The sequence below is a fragment of the Dipodomys spectabilis genome, unplaced genomic scaffold (assembly GCF_019054845.1).
Source record: "Dipodomys spectabilis isolate Male_0828 unplaced genomic scaffold, ASM1905484v1 ptg000160l, whole genome shotgun sequence".
Classification (NCBI taxonomy): domain Eukaryota; kingdom Metazoa; phylum Chordata; class Mammalia; order Rodentia; family Heteromyidae; genus Dipodomys; species Dipodomys spectabilis.
In genome coordinates, this window is record NW_024870837.1 from 177,684 (window position 1) to 190,131 (window position 12,448).

At 38.9% G+C, this 12,448-nt stretch overlaps 1 non-coding gene across 1 annotated transcript; it reads left to right on the plus strand.

The window, feature by feature from the left end:
- The first annotated feature begins 1,837 nt into the window (after positions 1-1,837).
- Positions 1,838-1,939, plus strand: LOC122119046. Its single transcript, XR_006149503.1, has one exon. It is a non-coding gene; the product is annotated as a U6 spliceosomal RNA (small nuclear RNA).
- The last annotated feature ends 10,509 nt before the right edge of the window (positions 1,940-12,448 follow it).

The following is a 12,448-nucleotide window of genomic DNA, read 5'->3' on the forward strand; positions in this document are numbered from 1 at the left end:
GCTGTATTTGATGTTGGTATAATTTGTGGAGGGGAAGGGAAAAATTTTTTTAAATATGGATACATGTGGACCCATTGCAACAATGAGATATACAAGACATTATGTCGAAAAACAAATTTTACAACTTTGGATGGGGGAAAGGCAGAGGGGGAAACGTCCCGTAAGAGAGGTGAGATGGGAAGGGATAGTAAGGGGAAACAAAGGAGTATGCAACAATGCTTGATAAGAAATGTACTCATTACCTTGCCCATGTAATTGTAACCACTCTGTCTGGTATTTTCACACTTAAAAAAAAAAACACGAAAAACCATAAAATATAAAGTATTTTTGATAAAAAATAAAAATGACTCAGAATAAATAATCAATGCAAAAACAATCTTTACAGAAGCAAACTCTCAGAGATATTACATGACTTTGAAAAGGATAAAGTGGCTGAATTTAATATAAATTTAGAAGTATGACCATTCAAAAATATAAAAAGATATTCTTTATTTCACTATATAACCCAAAACAGAAAGTAAATGTTGTTTAGATGATTTTTTAAAATACAGTCTCTCAGGTGCTGGGAGGGTGGTTCAGTGTAGAGTGCTTGCCTTGCATGCCTGAGGTCCTGGGTTTGATTCCTCAACACCACATAAGCAGAAAAAGATGGAAGAGATGCTGTGACTCAAGTAGTAGCAATAGCCTTGAGCTGAAGTGCTGAGAGACAGCACCTGAACCCAGAGTTCAAGCCCCACAACCAACAAAAATAAAACAAAAACAAAACAAAATACAATCTCTCACTTTTGTGTGCTCAACATTGTAACACAAGTGCTTCAGTCTAGGGCTAAGATTTTAGGTGTGGACATTTATCAACACTCCTGATTCAGATTCTAATTGATAAAATTTTTAATCAATGTTTTGTTATTAATTTTGCTCTTTGTAAATTCACATATACCTATAAAAAACAGTGTGGCCATCCCATTAACAATCTCAAAGTATTTCCTAATGATGACTTACAAAAAGTTGTATTATATTACAACAAGGAAAGTAATGCTACAAATAAGGAAAACCAATACATAAATATTAATGATTAATAAAGTAAAAAACAAAACATTTACCTCTATTTCTAGTATTTGAAATGTACTACATATTCGATTTATTATTTTCTCATATTGCTGTACATTTAAAACTGCCTAAGTCTATGATGTTCAACAAGAATTTTATAGACTATGAGTAGCCTTTAAAGTTACCCACTAAGATTATTATTTATGGTTCATCTCATCATTTGTATATGGCTTATACCATCATTTATTCCTCGCTAACATATAAAGTAAGGAATCCCTTAAATTTTAACAGAAACTGTGAAGTTAATGTCTTAAATCTTCACTCTGCTTCTTTACACAAACACTTTGCAATTTCTCATTAGTAAAGTTTCTATAAACTCTGAAATGTACATACTTAGTAGTATATGACTGCTACCATGAATCTTAAATGCTTTATAGAAAAGTTTTACAGCGTGCTAAATAGTCTTAATTTTGGCATATATGAGCAAATTCCCAAAATTAAACATATTTAAAACATTAAAACTTTTAACAAACCTTAACACTTTCTATAGTGTTAATTATGGCAGGTTCCTTGTACAGAATAATTGAATTCCTCCTCCTACACATCCGTTGAACAACAAATATATGGAATTATTTTGTTTTGGACATGTCAATCTTGACTTTATTCTTAAATGTGTTCTTATGTAAGAAATACATGGTTCTAAAATTTCACAACAATTCTTTTGAATTTAATTTTTGTGGAATTGTCTAGTTTAAGAAAATCAATTACACTTTATATATAAAATTGTTCTGTGCTCAATTCAGTAGCACATACACTAACACTGGAAGAATAAAGAGAAGAATATCCCCTGACTGAGGATGACACTCGACTTCGTGAAGCATTCCAGATTTTTAAAAGAACAGATGCTGGATAGGATGTGGACAGAAGGGAACCTTAATGCCTTGTTGTTAGGAGTTTAAACTTGTTCGAAGACTTTGGAAAGTAGTATGGAGGTTCCTCAAAAGACTACATAGAGCGCCCCTAACACCCAGCAATCCCATTTTGGGCATTCACCCAAATGATCACAAACAAGACCATACTAAAACTACCAGCAAAACTATGTTCATTGCAGCATTATTTACCAAAGCTAAGATATATAACCAACCCCGATGTCCCACAGTAAACGAATGGATCAAGAAAATGTGTGTGTGTGTATGTGTGTGTGTGTGTGTGTGTGTGTGTGTGTGTGTGTGTGTGTGCGTACTGGAATTCTATGCCTCCATCAGAAAGAATGACATCACCCAGTTTGTTAGGAAATGGAAAGACTTGGAAAAAATTATATTAAGTAAATTAAGCCAGGCCCAAAGAAGTGAAGTAAGCCAGGCCCAAAGAAACATAGGTCCCATGGTTTCCTTATTTTCAATAACTAGTATGTGTCTGCTACAAGTAGAAAACATCATATAAGTTGATGTTAGGCAAAATGAACCCCAAGATAAGGATTCAAATGGTATTTCTTTCTTGCGATTGTTTCTAAGATATTTATAAGATCATTTCTTTGTTGCTTTGTATGTTCCTCCTGCAAGCTAAAGCCCCTGTTTTCACTGTATTTGATGTTGGTACTATTTGTGGAGTGGAAGGGAAACACAAATCGTTTAAATAGGGATGCAGGTGGACACATTGCAACAATGAGATGAACAAGTCGTTGTGTCAAAAAATGATTTTGGCCGGGGGTTGAGGGATGTGGACAGTGGGGGGACTGGGGTGGGGGAGGGGTTAGTGGGGGTGGGGGATGGAAGATGGGCAGGGATGGGAAGGGGAAACAAAGGAGGAGCAAGTGGACCCATTGCAACAATGAGATGTACAAGTCATTATGTCAAAAAATGAACTTTACAACTTTGGTGGGAGGAGGACCGGATGGGGGAAGTGGGGGAGTATGGGAAGGGATGGGAAGGGGAAACAAAGGAGGAGCAAGTGGACCCATTGCAACAATGAGATGTACAAGTCATTATGTCAAAAAATGAACTTTACAACTTTGGTGGGAGGAGGACCGGATGGGGGAAGTGGGGGAGTATGGGAAGGGATGGGAAGGGGAAGCAAAGAGGAGGCAACAATGCTTGATAAGAAATGTACTTGTTATCTTGCCCATGTAATTGTAACTCCTCTGTCAGTATTCTCACAATAAAAATAAAAGAAATGTACTCAATAACTCACCCATGTAATTGTAACCCCTCTGTATGGCATTTTCAGAATTAAAAAAAAAAGAAACATAGGTCCTATGGTATCCCTTATTTGCAATAACTAATGTATGTCTGGGATAAGCAAAGAAGGTATGGTAAGGCGAAAAAAAGTAGTAGGCAACAATGCTTGATAAAAAATGTACTCATTACCTTTTCCATGTAATTGTAACTTCTCTGTATGGTATTTTCACAATTTAAAAAAAAAGGTCAAAAGCATGTGCATATGACTAGATAAGATTATGTTAAGGTAAATGAACCCCATGATAAGGACACAAGTGGTTTTTTATTTCTTCCTGTGGTTTCTAATATATTTCTAATGTACGATGTGATTTTTTATATGTGGATCCCCCACAGTTAAACCCCTGTTTTCACTGTATCTGATGTTGGTGCACTTCCATCTTGTATGTACACTTCTCTAACTTGGGGATGGAAAGGGAAAAAACAAAAGGCTTAAATAAGCATACAGTATGACCATTGCAACAATGTGACGCACAAGAGAGTATGTTGAAAAATGAACTTTACAATTTAGGAGGGGAGGGGAGGGAAGTGCACTTGTGGAGGTGGGAGGGAAGGGATCGCGGGGGAAAACAAAGGAGGAGGTAACAATGCTTGAGAGGAAATGTACTCATTACCTTTTCATGTAACTGTAACCACTCTGTACAGTACTTTTACAATAAAAAATATAAAAATGTTCTCGGATGGAAGAGAATATTTTCCCTATTTTACCCATGTAATATCGTTAACAAAGAAATTAATGCAAAATACTAATATGAAGATATTTTGAATAAATATGTGTGTATGTGTATGTGTGTGTGTGTGTGTGCGTGCCTGCGCATTTTCGTTCTCAGAGTTTGAATTCAGTGCACCAAGGTCTCACTAGGCCATTCCTCTCTAGATTGATGAGCTACTATATAAGCTACATCTCCATTCTTGGCTCTTTGCTAGTTCATTAAATTTTTAAAATATTTTTATTACTTTTTTATTGTGAACATACTGTATAGAGGGGTTACAATTACATGGGCAAGATAATGAGTACATTTCTTATCAAGCATTGCAGCCTTCTCCTTTGTTTACCCTTCACATCCCTTCCCAGCCTCCCCCTGCCCCCCCTACCCCATCCTCACCCCCCCCACCAATGTTGTAAAGTTCGATTTCAACATAACAACTTGTACTTCTCATTGTTGCAACGTGTCCACCTGTATCCTTAAATGACTTGTTTTTCCCCTTCTCCTCCACAAAGTATACCGACATCAAATATAGTGAAAGCAGGGGTTATACTGTGGGGGAGGGACATACAAAGCAAAAAAGAAATAATTTTATAAATGCATTAAAAATGCATTAAAGAAAAAAACATTTAAATACATATCTAAGGGTTCATTTTCCTAACATCACATTATCTGACCTTTTCTGCTTGACTCATACATATACTAGATATTGCAAATAAGGGAAACCATGGGACCTATGTTTCTTTGGGCTTGGCTTACTTCATTTCTTTGGGCCTGGCTTAATTCACTTAATATAATTTTTTCCAAGTATTTCCATTTCCTAACAAACTGGGTGATGTCATTCTTTCTGATGGAGGCATAGAATTCCATTGTAATTTTTTTAAAATAATCTCATGAATAGTTTTTGTCCTGATTGGCTTCCAACGGTTATCCACAGATCTCAGTTTCCTGAGTAGACAGGATTACAGGTGTGACCAACCAGCACAAGGCTTTCAGAATAATTTATAAAGTAGAAGAAAATTGAGTTCATGGAGACTTGTTTATCATCTGCTTTTAAAGCATTTTGGAGTGATTATAGGTGAATTTATTTCGTTTTGGATTCTTAAAAGACAGTAAGGGATGGTATTTAAAAGTTTTAATCTTTTTTTTTATTGGTCAGGTGGCATGATCTCTGGGCTGGGCCGCTGTCCCTGTGCCTTTCAGCTGACGGTGAGTGCTCTACCCCTTGAGCCACAGTGCCACTTCTGCTTTCCTAGTGGTTTATTGGAGATAAGAGTCTCACAGACTTTCCAGCCCGGGCTGGCTTTGAAGCACAATCCTCAGATCTCAGCTTCCTCTGTAGCCAGGATTATAGGCGTGAGTCACCAGCTACTGGCTAGGTTTAGTACTTTTTAAAATGTATACTGGAACTGTGGAACAGAAGAAATTTGTCTCTCTTTAGACCTCAATTTATGAGCTCAGCTCTGAGCATGATAACCCAATGTCACCAACACTGTGTTGAAGACAAAATGTGACAGAAAACAATTACCATCGGCAATAATTGCTATGCTATTATTTCTTGGACAACATGAATATTGAATTGAGAGAGTAAGGGAATGGAGAGGATTTTACCTACTTTTTTATTGCTTACTTTTGGAAATTTTCACTCATTTCCTTCCCCACTGTGTGTCTTTGGGCCATGCACTTAGTGCCTTTGGGCCATGCACTTAGTGCCTTTAATTAAAATATTTCCTAACACTAAAATGGTAATAATATTAGAATTATAGCAAATGTTTTCTTAAGAATTAAGAGAAATAAAACTTGTGAAATACTTAACATAAACTTCTAGGAATTACAATTACAATTACATGGGCAAGATAATGAGTATATCTCTTATCAAACGTTGTTGCCTCCTCCTTTGCTTCCTGTTCCCTGAGATTTTTAGAAAAAAAAGGAGATAAGGTATGAAAGAATAGCATAGAAGGATATACAACTTATCACACAGAGATTAAGAACTAGGGTAAGAGATTTAGAATGCTAAAGGCAATGAGGAATAAGCCTAGTTGATAACTAGTTTTTCAATAACCAAAAATGGTTCTCTAGAACAATTTCTAGTACACCTTAGTTACTATCACTTATCCTTCCATTGAGTTATTCCTTCTATTCTATCACAACTGTTAATTAGCCTCTGCGTTTTTGGTACCATGATTAACCAAAAAGATTTCCAAATGTCACTTAGACTATCCTTCTCTCTGTGATTAGCAGTGACCACACAAAATCCTGGAACCTTTGAATTTCCAGAATAATTCTTCACCTGACATCTAAGCACATTTCTGGCATTAGTTGCTTTGACCTAATGACCAAAAAAATTTTTTTAACAGAGTATGCTATAGTAAGTAAAGTACATGAATTAGGGACTATTGTCAGGTGTCAGTATGGAAGGAGCAATTATATATTCAAAGTATGGTTTCTTTATTTTGCATTTACTAACTAAATGGTTTTTTTTTTTATTGTGAAAATAGTGTACAGAGGAGTTACAATTACATGGGTAAGATAATGAGTACATTTCTTATCAAGTATTGTTGCCTCCTCCTTTGTTTCCCCTTCCTATCCCTTCCTATCCCCTCCATCTCTACTGCCCCCCCCCCCCGCCAAAATTGTAAAGTTCATTTTTCAACATAACGCCTTGTACTTCTCGTTATTCCAATGGATCCACCTGTATCCCTATTTAAACGATTTGTTTTTTTCCATTCCCCTCCACAAATTATACCAACATTAAATACAGTGAAAGCAGGGGTTATATCCTGGGGGGGGGACATACAAAGCAACAAAGAAATCATCTTATAAATATATTAGAAACAGTCACATGAATGAAAAAATATTTGAATACTTTTTTTTTTATTATTGCTAGTCCAGGGGTTTAAACTCAGGGCTAGGGAATTATTTCTGAGCTTTTTTTTTTTTTTTTTTTTTTTTAGGCTGGCACTCTACCACTTGAGGCATAGCACCACTTCCAGTGTTTTTCTGTTTATGTGGTACTGGGGAATTGAACCCAGGGTTTCATGCATGCTAGGCAATCACCGTACCATGAAGCCACATTCCCAGAACCCTAAATGAATTTCTTAAGAAGACATTACATTTTGATTCCGTAACTATGTATCATAATGTTGTCTAGGTGCCAGAAAATGATGTAGAAAACAATACAATATGAGAAGTCTAGTAAGGCTGGATGGAAAATGAATAACTGTCATGGTCTAGCTAGGGTACAGAGAGGCTTATGTCATGGAGCTGTTTCAACAGGCTGAGTGCGACAGCTCCTGATCCACAGCCCACCTCCAGAATGAGAGGGCCACTATGGGGTCTAGCCACATGGGGAAAATGGGCCACCTCCTCCAGGACATTCAACCAGTTCATGTGAGAGAGAGGGAGAAAGAAAGTGAGAACTACACTTAAGCCCTGTGCTGGTGGCTCAGAACTCTAATCCCAACTACACAGGAGTCTGAGAAATGAGGATCATGGTTCATAGCCAGCCCGGTAAGGAAAGTCTGTGAGACTCTTATCTCCAAAGATCAACCAGAAAACTGAAAGTGGTGCTGTGGGCTCAAGTGGTAGAACGCTAGTCTTGAGCTGAGGAGCTCCAGAACAGCGCTCAGACCTAGAGTTCAAGCCCCATGACTGACAAGAAGTGGACTTCCCACTACAAAAAGTGGGCTGAATAGCACCCATTTAACTAGGGAGGATGGTAGAGAAGTCAAGCCTAGACTTCTGTGAACTTGAGATCATAAGTAGGTCACCCAGCTTCTCCATGCCTTGTTGTCCCCAGTTGCAAAACTCAACACAGTGAAGGATACCCTTCCTCATGGGAATAGGGTAATGATGAAAGAGAGCCATGTTTTGTTTCATAATCCCACACCCGTTGCCCCATTAATAACAGGGGACACCTGAGCCCTTTCCAGATAACTTCCTGTCTTATGCTCACAGAATTGTTGAGAACATTACCTGAAGGCCACTCCCTCTGTGCCTAGCCATGTTCCAGAGATCCCTCTATATAAATCCCTTGTTTCCTCACAACTGTTCTGTGAAGAGACTGAGTTCGGATTGTTGTGGCCCTACCCAGAGCTTTATCTGTGGTCAAGAATCGGCTGCCATGGACTAAGAGTTTGTGATAATCCATCTAAACTGATGACTGAGCATGGCTCTACATGTCTACCATCCCAACTACAGAAGACCAGGCCTGGTGGAGCATAAATGTCACAGATAGGAGGACCACCTGAGCTCAGCCCAGCCTGAGCATGTATTGTTTTTTTCTCAGAAATGCACAAGACAAAAAGGTGGCTCCTCAGAGCCAGGGAGAGGAAAAAAGCAGGGGGTCATGGTGCTTTCAGAGGGGTTTCTGACCCGAGTTGGGAATGGTGTTGGGGCGGCCACTCACCTGTGCTGCTGGGAGACGCTGTTGGCAGCTGATCCAGGTAGAGCGAGCAGGGATGGCGGTGGCATGGCAGACACATGGGCCCAGAGCAGAGGACCAGGGGCAGGGACCAGGTCAGGGCCTTAGGCTGGCTGCGATTTGAAATCCAGCACCACAGGAAGGGGGGGGAGGGGGCTGGGACATGTAAATTTCCTACTATTCTCTAAAGTTACCTTGAGTCTCTTGCTCACCACTCAGCCACCTCTACCTTCCTTAACTGCTGGTAGTGGTGTACTAAAAGAGGGAATCCAGTTGCTACCAGGCATCATGGAATGTGGGCGTTGCCACCATTCTTGTATTCCATTGGTCAGAAAGAAACATGAAAGAATGGGGGTGTGGCTAGAATCCTGTGATGCAATCAGCATGGGCAGAGTCAAGTTGACAGGGACTCTCCCAGCCCTTTTCCCATTCAGTTGGGGACAAGAGGGAGACCACTTTAGCTGCATGGCTGCACAGATTGTTATTTATGTCTGTTTGTTGCCAGTCCCTAACCTTGAACTCAGGATCTGGGCACAGTCTCTGAGCTGCTTTTGCTCAAGGCTGGCCCTCTACCACTGGAGCCACAGGGCTTCTGGCTTTGTTGGCACTGAAGTTGGACAGGGGTCTCAAGGACTTTCCTCCTGAGGGTGACTTTGACAATGATCCTCCCATCACAGCCTTGTAAACATCAAGAAGGACTGTTGAGAGCCACTGGTGCCTGCCATTGGTCTTGCTGATGTTCTTGGACAGACCACTGAGTTCCTTATCCTCAGGTTTAAGTGGTGGGAGCTGGAGCCCACAGTTTGAATCCTGGTCCTGCCAACTCCAAATTGCAGGAGATCCTAAGATACTCATTCATATCCATATGAATACAAATGGATGGGATGTATGTCATGATTGAATGGGCAGTTCTTGAATGATTCTAGGATAAAATTATACATAATTATATTATAGGACACTAATCGATTGTATTTAATACTTTATTAAGATGTAAACAATCACATTCATAAAATGGAGGAATAATGAAATACCTAAGAATTGGGCTTCACATACTATAAAGGTGCCATTTTTCTGCCAGGACTGGGATTTGAATTCATGGTCTGGGTAACACTGTTGTACTGTGTAGGAAGGGGAATCTGGCCTCCTTAAAGTCAAGAAATTCAAGTCTGTTCCTTAGGCCTGAAATCAATCCCCACGTATTCATGTACAATTTACATATTTGATTTATATTTATATACATATGTTGACTCCATATTGCATTCAGTGTAGTTATTTTATTATTTTTTGTTTTATTTATGTATTGACCATTTATTTTATTGACTATTATGGCACTTAGAACATTGGTTACATTGATTACATAGGATATAGGCCTGCATATGTATTCCACTTCATATCTGACACCCAGGACATTCACAGAAAAGGAAAACGTGTCAGCATCAGCTTCTTACCCAACGATTCATTGTTTGGGAGTGCTGGTATCTGAACTCATGGCCTACAGGGCCAAATTCATGAATGGGCGAGTGTGAACACGCCTTCCTGGGGCAAACTGAGTGATAGGCTGTTCCCAGGACCTGAGATCGAGCCCAGGAGTTAACAAAATATGAACAGATTGACATGCAGATGACAGTACACTAATAAATATATATCTTTATAGAGTGCCAGAGATGTCTATACATTATTCAGTTATATAGACTACATTCCTACCAATTTTGGGGTATTTTTTATGCGTCCATGTAATTAATGTTATTGTTATCATCCTTACACTATTAATGAAATTAATCAGTGTACTGAAATTATTGAATTCCTGTAAATAATAATATTCTTTTAATGCTTCAAAAATATTAAATAAAATCAATAAGACTCATGAAAACATGCTGTCTAACTTTATAGGAGCATCATTCACGATCAACTCATTCAACTGTGACATTGACAAGTATCCATTGTTATTCCTATGGATGGGAACCAGTTTCTTAATATCTCCTGCCATTGGTTGGTCAGATCCTATGTTGCCACTTGGGCCTATGGCTTCCCTAATAGTCTGCCAACCTTCAGCAATGCAAGGGGCAGTACCCTTTGCAACATTGTCATTCAGACCCAGGAAGGTCACCATGCAAAGGAAGAAAACGTAAAAAGGCCACATTTTTTCTGTGCATTGCTTTCCCTGAAAGGCCTGAGTGTCTAGGATCCCATCAGCAGCTGGGGGTCCAGTGGCTGCACCCCAGCCTAGAGTGATCAAAGCTGAGGTAGAATTGCCACAACCTGAATTCAAGCCATGTGCTTGAAAAAATAAAAAAAAAACTTACATACATACATACATATATACATACAAAATATTAAAAATATTGTGAGGATCCTTGGCTTGTAATTCTTGCCATTTTTTCTGCCAGGCCTGTGATTTGAACTCAGGGTCTGGGGAAATCTGCAGTACTGTGAGGGATGGGAAGATCACCGTGTTGGAGACAAGAAAGAAAGACTTGTTCCTAGGGCCTGAATTCAAAAACAATATTCGTATACATTTTAAATACATGATTTATATTTACATGCACAGGTTTACTCATGTTGTGCTTAGTGTATTCATATTTTATGTTTTATTTGTTTCTTATGCATTTGAGTATGATTACACATATAACATTTTTTGCATCCTATTACATGAGACATAGACTCGCTTATGTATTCTACATCATTCCTGAGGCCCAGGACTTTCACCGATAAGGAAAACAAGTGGGACAATAGGCTTTTCCACCAGGCTTAAGTTTTTGCCAGTTCTGTGACTTGAACTCAGGCTCTAACAGGCCCCCTTCATGAAAGGGTAAATGTTAGCACACCAGTCTGATGCAAGTGAAGTTACTGGGCAAATTTGAGGACCTGAGATCAAGCCTAGGAATGGCCAATATATAAACAGATAGATGTTTAGATTGCAGTGTGTGTGTGTGTGTGTGTGTGTGTGTATTAATAAATGTATATGCATCTACAAAGTTATACAGAGACAGATATTTATGTAGATTCTAGTGTATAATCTTATACAAAAAGTGATGTCTATATCTTATTTTTACATATTCTATTACTACCAATTATATGGTGTAAAATTATGCCTCCATTAATTAATCACGGTATACTAAATAAAGAATTAATCAATGACCTATATTTATTGCATACAATCTTATACTGGAATGAGTATCTAATTAGTAATTCAGTTAGTACATTTCAAACATTCTATTAGTATTCCTATAGATAGGAACAAGTTTCTAAGATCTTCAGCCATATGTAGGTGGCAGGCCTAGGATCGATCTCAGGGACTAGGTATCTGGGTTGGACTCATGCTTCACTGACAGCCCCCCATCCTTCATCCATGCAAGGTCACGTACAATTTTCAAGCCAAGTCATTGAGCCCTAGGAGGGTCACAGTGCCAAGGAAACAAAAGTAAACCTGTTGTGTAAAATTACCTAGTTTTCCTTCTACATTTTTGTTGGTTTGCTGTATTTTTGCCAGTGCTTGGAATTGAACTCGGGTCCTAGGATCCCTGAATCACCTGTGGGTTTAAAAGCTGCATCCCAACCTAGGGTAATCATGGTTTAAGACACAAGGAAGCATTTGCTTCCTTGAGCAAAAGTAGATCAGGGAAAATGTCTAGACTCACAGTTCCAGCCTCAGGACCTGCCACAAAAAAAGAGCCAGTAACTCCATGTGTCTGTGTATGTATACATGTATTTGAGTTTGTGAAGATCCAGAGTTGCTATTCAGAAAGGCACCTAGCTAGGAAATTTGCTTTGAATAGAATGAATTCTTAGCACAGTGTGCATTCAAGACAGTGCATGATCCAGGGCTCCCCTCACTGTTCCCAGTTAACCTGAGGGAGTCCCCATACCCCAAGCTGCTGAAGGAAATCTGCCTCATTGTTGGAACAGGCAGACAAAAAGCCTCACTCCTGTGCATCTGGATAGCAAACAATTCATCCAAGCCAATTAGTGAGGATGAGTGTGCTCAGGCTGTTAAGGCTGTTAGGAAAAAAATGACCTCTTTGTACAACAAGCAA